Source organism: Octodon degus, unplaced genomic scaffold (genome assembly GCF_000260255.1).
Source record: "Octodon degus isolate 3935 unplaced genomic scaffold, OctDeg1.0 scaffold00057, whole genome shotgun sequence".
Taxonomy (NCBI): Eukaryota; Metazoa; Chordata; class Mammalia; order Rodentia; family Octodontidae; genus Octodon; species Octodon degus.
Genome location: NW_004524633.1, coordinates 8,901,857 through 8,917,133, shown reverse-complemented (window position 1 = coordinate 8,917,133; position 15,277 = coordinate 8,901,857). Strand labels below are relative to the sequence as shown.

The following is a 15,277-nucleotide window of genomic DNA, read 5'->3' as shown; positions in this document are numbered from 1 at the left end:
GACGCGCTACGTTTATTGCTGTGCTTGTTCGTATTTGCAGCAGCAGGTCTAAGCCAGTACTCTTATGAGAAAGAATGGCTCTCTCTAACAAAGCGTAAAAACCTGAGATCTCAAAGTGAAAGGGAGGTGTTAAAATTAGAAAGACATGGTCGGTCCCAATCCACCTTTCCTAAGCACCTCTTCTCCTAGCTCCTGGTCTCTACCATGGTGTGCAATATGCTTTTTAGCTCTCCATGTTATAAAATTCAGTTTAGAAAGTATGTCTGAGAAACATCAAAGATGCCTATCTGATCAAAGTTGTTCCAAATGACCTGCAGAAAAAGGAAATGCAGGCTATTAAATGACTCAGAGTGTGCCCATAGATAAAAATAAAACAGGCTAGGAGAAATACAAGTGCTCCCAGCAGTGGGTTCTATAAATGAGGCTTACTAAGGAGAGGCACAATCATCAAAGCTCGTTGTACTCCCTCAGCAGACCTGTGCCCATTGTGCCACTCCATCCGGGAACTCCAAAAGAAGGAGGATCTGTGGTTTTGCAATTTATAGCCCATTTCCTTCCTTTTATTTTCTTTCTACATCTTATCACCTTGCAGCTAGACCTTTCCAATGACTATCTTCGATGATGCGGTGCTACCTACAACCAACAGTCACTGCACTTAATGTCTCTACAACTATGCCAAGACAGGCGAAGAGAAATTTTTGTTGACGCAGTATTATAAAATATATAAATGAAATGGTTTCCTTTCATTATTATTTACACGTATACCTGTGTTTGTGGGGAACTGAATCTGAATAATTTTTGTGCACCTCAATTTATCCAACTCTCAGTTCTCTGTAAAATGGAGATAAGAGTTGAATTTAACTTATTAATTATTATAAGCAGTGAGGATCCAATGGCTGCTAAGTACTTCGTGTAGTATCTGAGCTGTTGTAAGTGTTCAGTAATAATCATTATTGTTAGTCAGTTTGAAAAATTAATCTAAGGGCCAGCAAGATAGCTCAGCAGACTAAGCTCCTGCTTAGGCAAGCCCAGGGACTGAAGTTCAATCCCCAACTCCACATGCCTCACAGGCCCCACCCCCAGGCACACTGAGCTGGCCCCTGAGACCAGGCATGGTGGAGCTCACCTATAATCCCAGTGCTAGGGAGGCCGAAACAGCAGGATGACTATGAATCTGGGCTGGATAGTGAGACCATGTACCACATACATTTAAAAAAGAAAAGAAAAATGAAGGTAGTTGAAGACACAAAAAAACTTGAATGTAAAGTTTTCAGGCAACCTTTGAAAAGGCAGATACACTATTAGGAATGTACACTGTCTTCATAAGAAAAGAAAACCAAACTCTCTCTGAGACTATATAACCATCCTTCACAGGAAAAACAATAAGAAGAGAAAGCAGGAAACGCACCAGCCATCCCTTGTGACATCGGGGACCAGGACCACTGAGATCACCATGTTTAAGTTGCCTCCTGCTTGTGGGGAAGAATGACAAAGACTCACACCAAAGCGCCTACTGCAGCAGAGGCTTTTCTGCTGAAGAGTCAACAGCAGCATTTCTTTTCCTCCTTTCTCCCCTCCCTTTCCCCAACACAACCACATCTGAGGTTGAAGACACCTATAACTCACTGAGTAACTAACTCCAACAGACTTTTTCCAAGCAGGCTGCTGGCCCTGATAAAAGTATCTTACTATGACAGACATACATATCAGCAGGAACATGGGAGGGGGGAACATATAGATAAGCTAAAAGAAAGTATCTTGCAAATGAATGACCTCACATAGGAACTGAACAGCAAAGCTCATTTCAGGTCATGCAGCTCTAAGATGAAAAAATGCAGGTCCAGGCAAGGACCAAGCAGGTGGACGTCTCTGCACTTAAAAGGCTTCTAGTGTACTATGCACTCCAGCCAGCATGTGCATTGAAAAGGTTAGTACAGACAAAGGGTGTTCTCATGTTAGCCTTCTCTACCTCACCTCAACCCCTGGGGAGTTATTATTGGCATTTGTGCTTTGCTGAAGGGCTACAGAGCAACTGTGACTCAACATTTCTTACTTTTTGAAGTTCATCCTCTCTTCTGATGATGGAGAGATTCTACTCCTGATTCCGTTCTGCAGGACAAGGCCTTCCATTTTGGCTTGATTCCTTGTTCTTTGATGGTTTTCTAATTCTTCCTTAGGCAGAGTCTGCCTTGAATCACCCTCTTCTTTGGGGACAATAGTTGAGTTGCAGTCCAGAATACATACAGCCTTGGCCGCTGTGATCCTGTCACCTGTGACTGGCTTCCTGAAGGAAACTGTGTTGGAACTCTAAATTCCTCCTGCCCCTCACTGTGTGTCTCACTCCAGGGGAGATAAACCACTGAATCCCATGGATAAATATTTTGGAGGCCCATATTTAGACTAGGGATAAAACACTTAATCATTCACTTACTGAACATTTCCCAAATATGTGGTTGTGTCACACATTGTGTCAATGTTGCTAACCATCGAAGTAAGAGGACACAGGATTCTGTGTTGAAGGAGTACACCATCTCAGAGGGAAAACAATGAGGGAATGCACAATTACAAGAAATGTAGAGGAAGTGTTCAGAAACACAGTCGGAACTTGGAGGAATGTCAAAGTGCCTGTGAATGGGTGCTGGTGTTCCACAGTAGGTGAAGAACCCAGTTGGGACCATTGTTAAGAGCCTGGTTCAGTATGCTTCAGTATGCTTTCCACAGAGCTATTTCTGAGAGGCATTTTTAATGAAATGAGAATAGGTTTTAAGTCAGAGAATACTGAGATAGACAAAAGTTAGGTATCCAATATGGCACTCAGAGAAGAGAGGCTGAGCCTGAAATAAGGACATTTGCTTTCTATCTGATTGCATCGGGGGAAACATAGGAGTGCAGATTTGTGCTATAGCTCCATCACAAACTGCTCTCAATCCTGAGCTTCCATGGGAGAAATCCAGGCTCAAGTCTGCCCACACCCCCCCGGCAGTGGCTCATGTGTGCAGGAAGTGCAGCCATCCACTTCCTGCCCCAAGCTCCTCCATGTGCACGAATCTCCAAGACACCTGTCTGCCAAGAAACTCCCAGTCCAGCCGACTTCATGTGAGACTGAAAACCATGTAACGAGAGAGAGAGTTCATATAGAAAAAAGATGATTAACTTTGGGGCTTGAGGCTCTTGATGGCGCATTGATCCCTGGCTAAGGAAAGAGAAGGTTTCCTGGCTCTAGAAGCCCTAACAGTGGTAACATAAGCTGGTATTCAGTGGCTTTTCCTGAGGGAGTCTGAATGACTCCTGGTATGTTTCTATACTATTTAGTTCTGCACACATTTATTAAGCCTCTTCTATGGGCCACGCCTTCCTTTCAGCAGTGGGTCACGGGCTCGAGACAAGCAGCAAGGCAGATGTCCAGACAGAGATGTCAAGAGCCACTGTCTACAAAATGCAAGATATACACAAGTAGCCACTGACAGCAAAAGGAAAAAGATGGTGGATGGCCAGGCCAGTCAGAAGTCTTCTCAGAGAAAAAATGAGCTAGATTTTGAAGATCAAATAAGTAGGAACACTCCAGCTGACCAGCAGGAGAAGGTGTACCTTCTTGTTTCTGTGATGCAGCATGTGCTAAGTGGCTTCCTGCTGTCTGGTCATGGACTGCTACCTGCCTCTGACTCTTCTCTTTTCTCCTAACCCCTCACCCACTGAGATGACCCAGACCTCAGGGTTCCAGGCTCAGCCCCACACCAAAAGCTTAACTTTGCTTTCTCAGTGTCTTGGCTTACATTTGCCTCCCACTGACATTCATGAGGTCCAACTATTTCACTGAGTGGAGACACTTCATTACCAACTATATGATTTCTTACCGAGAAAATCAGCCTGTTCCTCATGAGATATGCTCCAAAAAGCACCCGCCATCTTGAAGTGTGAAATCCTCCACTCCTTTAATTGCTTGTTGCATTGGCCTTTTAGTAGCCTGGTACTGAAAACAATCCTAACTTACTCCTTTTTTATCTCCAGAATCCAGTGCCTCTCTCAGGTGTGTGGCACTCTAAAGTCATTTTCTGTCTGTGCCCACTATTATTGCCTTTATTTGGTCCCTCAGACTCTCTTGGGTGCTGATACGGTGCCCTCATCTGTCTGTTTCTGTCCTACCTTGCTATCCACTACTGTAAGAATTTTATGAAGTCTTATTTTAGATGGTCTCCCACCCCCTTTCTTACATATAATGTGTCTATGTCTCTGCAGCCTTCAGAATTGCGTGGGTGGTCAACAGGTTTCTCTGGGGGCCTCATCTGTGTCCTCTGCCTCAGGGAGATCTACAGACATTACAATGACCTGGCTGCCGCCTCCTCCTCAACATCATGCTGTTTCCTACTTCCAGGCCTGGAGGTGCTGTCCCCACTCCTTTTTCTACATGGTGACTCAGTGTGTCCCTCCAACCTCAGTATCATGCTCTCATGCCACTTCCCCTACTCATAGCTTTCTAAGCTGGTCTTTCCTATGGACAACCACTTTCTATTGGGCTACCTCTGGAGCACTTTGTGCGCCTATTATGCCAGTTCTGTAACAGTCTGCTTCCCTGACTCAGCCAGAGAAGCAATGTCATGCAGTAAAGAAGAAAGAACAATTTCCTGGCCTGGCTGCCTACCAGTGTGAATTTAGCCAAAAATTAATGGGCTTTAGTTTCCTCATTTATAACATAGGAATTACAATGCTACATTTGCCTCATGAAATTATCAAGTGATTAATAGTTAATTAAAATTATCAGCTCCATGGATATAAAGTGCTTAAACAGTACCTGGCTCGTAGGATCTAAGAATTTCCAATGGTCAGTGCTGATGTTTCGCTACTATGCCTCATTTCTCCCCATTCTCCAAAAGCCCTGCACAGTGCCTGATGTAGAGCCAGAGAGCACATGAAACAAATTTTTCTTTAGAGAAGAAATGTCTAAATCTCTGGCTCTTTCCTTTTCTTTATTCTAATATCCAACAAATCCATAAATCCTCTTGTTTTTTTTCTTTCTAATGTCCCTTTCACCCATTTTTCTCTCTGTGGTAATTGTCACTACTATTCTTTTATTTATTCACCAAAACATTACTATTTATTAACAGGGTACAGGGCATTCCTAGTGCTGAAGATGCTGCTATCAATGAGATAAGCTCCTTGTTCTAGGACACAGATATTAAATAATTGCACATTAGTAGTTGGACCACAGTGCCATCCATTCAGCAGATGGGTTGGAGACCTTTTCTCTTGGAGAACAAATTTGACAGATGTATGAAAAGCAAGAAGCAAATGGCTAGGGTGCCATCACGGGGGGCGTGGGGGACACCAGTCTAGATGAGGGAACGTCGTGTGCAGCCGGCACAGGCAGATTCTGGGTCTCTGGAGTCTGGATTATTGCTCACCCACTGCCTGACTCCCCTGCTGCTCCCCAGCCTCCCCCCACATGGCTCCCCCACCCAAGGGCTCTGCACACTTACATCTTTCTTGTTGTTTTCCATGACCCAACATATCATGGCCCCCCATGTCACTCAGGTTTATCTTCCACAAATTGCTAATATACTCAGCAATTGCTATCATGAACTACATGACGTTCTCCACACATTTCTTATTTTTTCCCCACCTTTTTACCTGTCTCAGGTTGCGGCAGCATTGAGAACACCTTTCTTCTCTTCTCCCACCCATGCTGGCTATTTCATAAACAGAATTCATCTGCTGTTTGTGTGTGATGTGCTTTGAGACTTCTTATCTTATTCTATTTCAGCATTTAAAATAAACAAGCAAGTTGTATCAAACCAAGAAGATTTCAGAATTCACTAATGGATCTTGACCCCTACTTGAAAATATCGTCCTTAGCCTGAAAGGTTTCTTTCCAAAGTCTATGTTTCTTGAAAGGGTTTGGCTTTGGCACGGTCTGACTTTTGTTCCAGCAACAGAGCCCTGTAACTCAGTGACTCTGGCTTCCATAGCATGTCACGTAGCTCCAGGTCACCCTGAGGGACCTCAGCAGTGCATACTAATTTGTAGGGAATGTCACCTTTGCCTATTTCAGCGCTGCTAATGTTCTGAACTGCTCCTTATATTCAGCTGTTTCAGATCACATATTGGGCCAATATGTTCCCAGGAGCATCTGAGAGTATTTATTCCAGCTGTTCTGAGATGAAATTAATCCTCTAATAAGACTTACATCCATGAGAAATACACGCAGCTGTAGCTCATGTTGTGGCGTAGCGAATGTATTTTTGCATTTCAAATTTGTTTTACACTTGCCCAAGTGAAATGAATTTTGTAATAACCACTCTCCAAAGGCTCTGGCTTATAAAACTACTTTGTTTTCAATATCTCAGTGAACTTTCAAGGGATGTATTTAACAATTTCTTTGACTTTAATTTCTGTACTTTCAATACCTCTGTCTGTATTTGCACACATTCTTCAATTTCTGGCTTCTCTCTCAGATCATAATCTTGCATTTCATTTCTCTACATCCCAAATGACTGTAGCTATGACAATGATGCCCTCGCCACCCGAATCTTAGCCATCTAGATGTGAATTCACTGTCGTCCCCCTAAAAGATCTCTCCCATGTTTCCTTAATTAAAGAATGGTCCATAATCTCCACCAGAACCAGAGAACTGTGGCTTCGACTGCCTCCCTCCACACCTAACCTGGTCCAGATTTGCTGGCTTTGCGTTCTCTGCTTCTCTCTGATCTCTCTACATTTCTCAACCCCTTTGCTGCTGTTCAAGCTCAAACCTCCAAAACAGTTCTCCTGCCATTTCCTCAGCTCATGGTGCTCACTGGTCGGCCTATTCTGGCACTGTCCCACTGGGCACCATTCAGGTCTCCACTGTTCCTTGAGGAGAGCCCAAGAGATAGCACAGAAAACTGCTTGCTAAGGTCCCTCCTGGTCTGTTCTTGCTAAGATTTCCTGCCTCACTTCATGCTCTTCTTTCCTATTTTTCTCTCCTTCTCTCCCTTCATTCAGATTCAACCCCCCAAATATTTAAGATATTTCAAGCACTGTTTGGGGGGTTGAAACACAGCCCCCCCAAACAGCGCTTCTGTCCTCGGTTTGGACATAATTCTTACTCTTTTGGCAGATAATACTGTGGGTATCTCATGGGAAACTCTCCTCAGGTCTTTGGAATCCATGCTCTGAGGCCTGCCATGTCCTCTCTTTATGCCCACAATTCACCATGTTGTTGTTTTGCTATGATGTTTCGCTTCAATTCAAAGAGCATGAGCACGGGACATACTTAGCCTCATATCTCTAAATCCTAGCACACTTAGGAATAGCACTAATACCTGTGCAGTAGGCAAGTCATATCCCATTTGCTCTCTGCCAAGCAATAAAGAGGATGCCACCCAGGAGGGGCCGACAGCATCCTTCTAAGTCAGTCTAACATGAGGACAGAGCTCTGCAAATGTTGTGATGGCAGGTCATGACTCCAAACATCTCCTCAGTAATGTTTTGTAATCTCCATCTGTTTTGTGTGTTTTATTTCATAATAAGAAGTGAAAAATGATGTTAATTTGGGCTACCTCCAACCCATACTTTTCGAGTCATCCCTTCTTTAGACAACTAAACTTGATTTCTTGTCAACTCCCTGCAGCCAGTGTCCTGATCTTCAGATCTTTGCTGTGCTGATTGCAGTTTAATTCACTTCTTTTCACTCATCCATCTCTCATCTTTCATCAGATTAAACATCTACTAGCAGCCAGACCCTGGAAATACTAGGTGGATAAATATCACCCCACGCTTCAACAGCCCATCTGTGCAGGGCTGGGGGCTGAAAGGAGACAGGTGTGGAAGCTGTTGTGACACAGTGTCCCCAGTTTGCCAAACTTGTGCTAAATCTAAGATTTCCACAGAAGCATCAGGAACATTAAAGGAACCAGAACGAGGTTTGTTTTTTGTATAAAAAAAGTAATTGTTGTGAATGACAATTTTCTGAAAGAGAAACGTGGAACAAACAGCAGACACCAACCATCAGGGAAGTTCTCTTCCCACGGAACTGTGAAGCTCCGCACTGTGTCTGCTAGCGTCTCCTCAGGCTGTGAGGTAACCGCTTTTAATTGAATTCTATCCATCACTGATGTGAAAATAGTCCAGCAAAGTCTAGACATTTCTTCAGTGATATTAAGGCAAAGTACAGCCCCAGGGCAGAGCATTTGGTCATGTGCGATAAGCCCAGCGCATGCCAATGATTGAAACGTGAAAGCTAAGGGCGATGTCACTAGTGCTGATCTCCTGAAAGTAGAGACATTCTGCAGGACTCTTGCTGCAAAATGAGCAGCAGCTTTGTGACAATGCTACAATTTTCCCAAGCCAAAAACTCCTTTAAATACATATCTTTGGATTTTGCATAAATTTTTGGAACCTCATTGAAATTCTTGCCATACCTCGTGCCATTTTATTTCCATTTCTGCATTTGGTACGGGGTCTCACTATGCAGCTCAGACTCGTAGTGATCGTCCTGTTTTCAGCCTTCCCAGCACTGGGATTACAAGAGTGCACCACTACACCCGGATTTGTTAGCTACCACACCACCAGAGATCGAACCCTGGTCCCTGAGCTTGCCAAAGCAGGCACTTACTCTGCTGCGCTGTCTCACTGGCCCTTGTTGTCCTTTCCTAGTGGCACAACCTCCTGCTCCTAAGAGCCTGGTCTACTCCAACCTGCCCTCTTCTGTAAAACACAAGATAAATGGAAACCCGTCAGGCTGAATTACATCCACTGGCACCTCAAGGCCACACACTTTGTGGTTTTCCTTTCAGTCTGCTCTGGTTACCTTATATCATCCTGATTCACAGATGGGTCTCCGTTTCCCAGCAGAGGCTTCACCACCCAGTGGTTCCCAATCCACAAGACCTAAAGTTCCTGGAACATTAAAATCTCTCTAGAAGCGCAGGGCATGTTTATCACCCAAAGCGACCAACTTCAAGGCTGTTCCACAAAAGCTTACAAAGGATGTGCTTTACATCGCGATGCATCTTACAAAGCCCAGAGTTAGTTCATCTTGTGTGACCAAGTAGCAGTCTATGGAAGGAGTGGAGGGACAGACCTCCACATGGGAGTGGGATGCCACACACAGAGGACCTGTCTGGAAAGGCCAGAGAAGAGCGCAGGGGTACCAGCAGCCACCTCCCTGCCCTCAGCTCCACAGTGCTGACTCCACCATCCCATAGGAAAAGCGAGCACACAGTGGAGAAAAACGTACGCCCTGAGGACCTCGCTGGCTTTGTCATGTTATAGTTCATTAAGATTTCAACCTGTGTCATTCTAGTCAGAAGTGAAAAGCAAATGAACCAATGCTTAAAAAACTCAGCAGCACTTGAGCGAACATTGATTTCATTAACTGAGTAACATTTGCAGTAATGGAAGGTAATTTCCTTACTTATTTTTCCTACATATAGAGCTGTGAGCCAAAGGAGATGCTTTTGGGGACAGGATGCAGGCCCTGTCTTCAGGGCACAGTGATAAAGATGTTTTCTGTCTCTCCTATCTGACTGTAGTGTGGTTCTAATTCCCATTCTGATCTGTTCAGAGCAAGTCCTGTTGCTCCCTAATTACCTGTGGAAATAAGGGACTCATAGTTCAAGGAGGTGGGCTGAATTTGTCCAGCAGCATCACCAGGAAACCTTATTTCCCTAGCTCCGCTATACTCCTGTTTTTCAGAGAACTTTCTCTCCTTTTACTGAGTCCCATTTCCCAAATTTCAAGGCTTGAAGTACACCCAAGGTGAGCAGGCTTTCTGACTACAACACAGTGTGAGAAAGCTGGTATTACCAAAAATGACTGCAAACCCTTTCAATTTACTAGAAATATTGGTGCAGTTAGGGGCCAAAGTTTAAAAGCAATGCATTAATTTCATGTCTGTTCTGAAGTTCAACAGAGATGATATAAAGGGACAATAAAAAGAGTAAAAAACTCACTCATCCAAACAAAGCGACAAGTTTTTCCTAAAGATGACAAATGCTTGAGCCCAGGAGCTGCTCGCCTCTGCCACCCCTATGTTGGTGATTACTGACGGCAGTGTGAACTTTCCAGGGTCACTTGACTTCCAGCACCCCTGAGGACAGGACACCCACTGACCTTGCTAGCACAGTCCCCTGCACTTGGTGGCCATCTTTAAACACAGCATAGTCAAAAGAGAATTTTGTTTAATAAGACAATAAACAAAATATATCAGCTGAGATTATTCCTCTGAGCTGGATGGGATTTATATTCTGTCAGTGATGGAGTCTTCCACAAATTAGGTTCCGTCATGAATTATTTGTAAGGGTTTTCATTCAGGAAGTACAAATTAATTAAGCAAAACAAAAGCTGAAAGTGTGTATAACCTAATTATGTTATATTAAAGTTCAGAGAAACAGGTATTTTTTTCAATGAGCTGAATTCTGAAGATAAATAGTTGACATGTAAATATTAGAATTGAATCTATTGCCTTTGTGGAAAGCTTTTCCCATATATCTTTTTGAAAAGAAAAAAAAATATTGTCAAATTTTAAGCAAGGCAGAGAAAAACCCCAGCTATATTTCCTGTCTTACTCTTGGAAGGAATCTGGTACTAGAATTGCTTGAGAATACAAACTTAGAGAAGGACTCTACAAAGTTGCAATTAAAGTTCACCAATAGCACTCTCCCATTAGAAAAAGGTGATGTCTTCATCGTTGGGTTTAAGGTAGAAAAACATCTTTCTCAAAGTCCTGAGTTACTGTCTAAATGATAGCATTTAAAAAAGATAAGTTTAGTGTTCTCTCTCTTTTTCCCCAAACATTCATATTAAGGTCAGTATGAGTGAGAATCCCTATCAACCTAGGTAGTCTCAAGAAAGCCATGCTCAAGGAAAAGACATCTTTAGAATTACTCCAAATCACATAAATCCACAGCGTATGTTCATATGCGGCCGTCACATCAGCCACTAGGCTGCGGAGACACAAGAGTCTCGACAAGAACGTTCTCGGCATCATCCTTGGACCACACGCAGGTCTCCAGGTCACGACCTTATCCCTTTCGCTTTCCTTCACCCAGGGTCGCTTGGCTGCTGTCCTTCCCGCCCTTTGGGTTGTTGGTTCTCGGAGCGCCCATGACCGCCACCGTCCCCCGCACGCTCTAAAGCACCCTAATGGCTCGTCCTCGCTGGCGCAGCCCCATCAGGAGTCACGGGACTGCGGGTTACACAGGTGGAGGCGGCTTGTTCATAGTTTACTTTTCACATGTTTATTTATTTATTTATTTTTGTATCTTAGGGAAAAGTCTACAGGGTGTTCAGGGTCTCACTACTAGATCGGACTCGTAGTGATTCGCCTGTTTTTAGCCTCCGAAGAGCTGGGATTACAGGCGCGCGCCACCACGCCCAGTCTCAACTGCTGTCTCAGCGCGCCCCGGGGGTGGGGCTGGCATGACAGGCCTGGGGATCGAACCCCCTGCCCCTGCGCCTGCTTGCAGGCTCTTTAATCCCCTGAGCGATTTGGCCAGCCCTCGTATTTTTAATCGGTGGGGTAGCGTGATGTTTTGGTACACGATGCGTGCAGTGTGTAATGCTCAAATCGGAATAAGCTTATCTACCTTCTTAACCATTAATCATTTATTTGTGGTGAAAACTTTTTTCTAGATTTTTTTCAAATATACAGTGCAGAGCAACCTCCTTGGGTCCCCTTATGTCCCTCTCTTGGACAGAAGCTTTCTTTTCCTCAATAAATATATTCTGCTGCTGCTACATTTTCTGTCTGTCTGTTTGTCTCTCTTTCTGTTATTGTTGTTTATGCCAGCCCTAGCAGCGGAACTCATGTCTTCTCTCTGACCACAACTTAGGGCACATGGCTCGCACCCTCCCAATCCTTCCGTCTCCACACTCAGCTTTGTTTGCCACTAATCCATTTCCACCTTTGAGGAGATCAGCTATTTAGGTCGTGGGAGGGCCATCATGTGTTGCCTCTCTGTGGCTTACTTCATTTAACACAGGATGCATTCACCAAAAATTATTTAATTGGATACTTAAGAGTTATACATTTTGTTTTTTGCAATTTTTTAAATGTATTTGGTACAGGGTCTCACTACTCAGCTCAGACTCGTAGTGATCCTCCTGTTTTCAGCCTCCCCAGTGCTGGGATTATAGGCATACATCACCACACCAAGTCTTGGTGGCTCACTTAGTGCACCTGGGGACAGGGCTGGTGCAGCATGTGGTGCCAGGGATCAAACCTCTGTCCCTGTGTTTGCCTAAGCAGGCGCTTAGTCTGCTGAGCTATCTTGCCAGCCCTTGTTTTATGCAAATTTTTCTTAAAGCTTTAGATGAATATGAAATTCTAGATAATAGATTTGCTTTGAGCAATGATGCAGGACAGTAACTCTAAAACTAACCTAAGCAGGAGTGAATAGGTTAAAAGTAATGGGGGTAGTTGTTGAAGGGGAAGTTACAAATAAGCAAAGAAAGAAGATTGTCTTCAGCTTACACTGTGGTTTCTGTCTCACTCCAGAAAGACTGACTGTTACCAGGAAATCAACCAATAACAAAAACTGTGAGGAAAAAGGTCCCTTTCTCTACTCTTGGTGGAAGCGGGGACTGGCGCAGCCACTGAGGAGATCAAAATGCTACGATGAGAGGGTCCTGTTGGACCCCGCTATTCCTCCTTTAGGTATCTTCTCAGAAGAATTAAAACACCACACCACAGCAACACATGTGCGTCCGTGCTTCTAACAGCACCGTTTGTAATAGCCGAGTCTTGGGACAACCCAAATGCCCATCAACCAAGGAATGGATAAAAATGTGGTGTTTTTATACAATAGAGTACAGTTCAGCCATAAAGAAGGATACACTTGAGGCTTTGATAGGTAAATGGATGAAGTGGAAACCAACTCATTAGTAAAATAAATCAGATTCACATGCGTAAACATCGTATCGTCTCTCAGTGTGAGAAACTGAAAGAGCAAACGATGTCTAAAGTATAAAGATGTTGTGAAATGGGAAGAAATTCTTCAAGAGGAAAAAGGAACTAGGTTAGAGAAAAGGGACAAGGAAAGAAGAAAAAAGGAAAATAATAAATAATGCACACTAGTAATCTCTTTTAGTTCATTGCAAAGGAAGGTTTGTTCTAATATTGACTATAGAATTTTTATGCCTATATCTTATACTCTGAGTAGCTACTGTAAAGATAATAATATACATGTATTAACTATGGTTATTTTATGATTTTGTTATGCAATTTTGTTCTGCTTTCTTTTCCATTTAAAAAAAATAAAAAATAGGTTGAGGGCCAGGGAGATAGCTCAGGGGCATAAGGGCCTGCCTGGCAAGCACAAGATCCCAAGTACAAAACAAACAAACAAACAAAAAACAGATGAATGGATAAAGGAAAGAAAGAAAGGAGGGAAAGGGAGAGGGATAGAGAGAGAGGGGGAGGGATAGAGAGAGGAAGGCAGGCAGGCAGGCAGGCAGGCAGGCAGGCAGTCCCAGGAGTCCGCATGCGTCATGGGCCAGGTCTATGAAAGGTGCCTTTATAAGACGGCCCTGCAGCTTCCAGGAGTGGGATCAGGCTGGCAGAGGCATGTCACTGGGTGGCTCTCTCTCTCTGGCTCCTCCTTTCCCTCTGCTTCCTGACTGCTCTGATTGGAGCCACTCTCCTCTGCCCAGGCCCTGCCCACTTGGAGCCAGCCAGTGACGGACTAATGCCAAAAGCCAAAGCAAACCTCTCCTCCTCTGAAGTGCAGTGTCGGGCGTTCTCCCCAGTGACCAGGAAAATGACTAAGACAGCCTGAAATTAAAAAATAAATGCAAATGGGGGTGTGTGTCTATCTAGCTACATCTATATCTGTATCTATATCTATATCTATATCTAGAGAGAGAGAGAGAGAGAGAGAGAGAGAGAGAGAGAGAGGAAAGATCTGTCTGCTGACATTGTTTAATGTTATCCCACAGCACTAGCAGTAAGTATACCTAATACTTAGCTCTTGATTTTTTTTTTTCTCTTTTCCATTCCAGAAAACCTAGGCTTTTCACAGAAACAAAATATTATTATTTCAGGGCCAGCTCAGAGAAGACAGCTACAATAAAGAGTTTTGGTGAGATTAACAGAAATTGATAGGATCTGTTGATTTAATAACAGTTTTTATCAATTTCAATTTTCCTGATTTGGTTAATTGTACTGTGGTTATGTAAAATAATCCTCTTGTTAGAAAGTATTCACTGAACTATTTAATAAAAAGAAGTTATTGTTGTCCTTGATTTACCATCAAATGAATCAAGAAAGTCGTGGGGGAGGGAGAGAAAGAATCAAAGCAGCAGGAGAAAAACAGAAACCACTATTTAATGTAAGCAAAGTTATTCCTTGTGCTCTTCAGTTTACTGTAAATCACACTAGTTACACTAAAGCATACTCCAGTAGCTTTCTGTGTCACTCAGTGTAAGAACCAAAGTCCTAACACTGGCTTCCAAGGCCGTAGTGTCCTGGCCCTGTCACTGCCACTCTGCCACCACTTCCTTCCTGCCCACCTCCCGTGGTGTCCCTGTTTCCTGCCCGGTCTTGTATGCCTGCTCCCTGCCCTTGAGTGGGCGTAGCGTTCGTACCATCTCGCTGCCCTCCTCTTGTGCAGGGTGAGATGTTCACATGAGGAGCTGGTCCCTCGCTGAATCACTCAGTTAAACCTCTAAACTTCTCAAGTCCATGCAGAGTACCAACCATTACAATATCCTTCCAGGACTGAAGAAGGTAAGACATTTTTCAGAAGCGCGGAAAGTAGAATTTGTCACAAGCAGACCCACTCTAAAACAATGGCTAAAGGAAGTTACTGAAAGAGAAAGTTAATGATTGAAGATGGACTTTTAGAAAATCCAAAACACAAATGGGTAATTACCAAAAGCTCTCTCTTGGAGATTCTGAATTAAAATAGAATAAAAAGAGATAGTATTCACTATTGTGGATCTCAGTATACCCAGAGGATATGTTTAAAACAATTTATTTTATAATTTAAGGGAGTAAAAGGACTTAAAAGGAAGCAAGTTTTCTGCATTTGCTTTCAATTAATAAGTAGACAGCAGCAGATCTTTACGCTGATGAAGAAATTTGCATCTTGTTTTTTTTGGCGGGAGGAGGGGTGGCCCGGGGCAATTTTATTCCTCATTCCCTAAACCTTGGCTGCCTCATGAATAGCACCAACCTCATGATGATGATTAAATACGTTAATGCAAGAAACAGTATGCGCCTGGGCCACGCTCTAGCCCCAACAAATGCCAGCTGTCAGCTGCCATTAGTCACATGCCCAAGTCACCACAGGGATGGAGG

General features: G+C 43.6%; 1 pseudogene; it reads right to left on the bottom strand.

Annotated features, from left to right (window-relative positions):
- Positions 1-245: 245 nt before the first annotated feature.
- LOC101569354 overlaps positions 246-15,277 on the bottom strand; it is a 16,895-nt pseudogene continuing 1,863 nt past the window's right edge.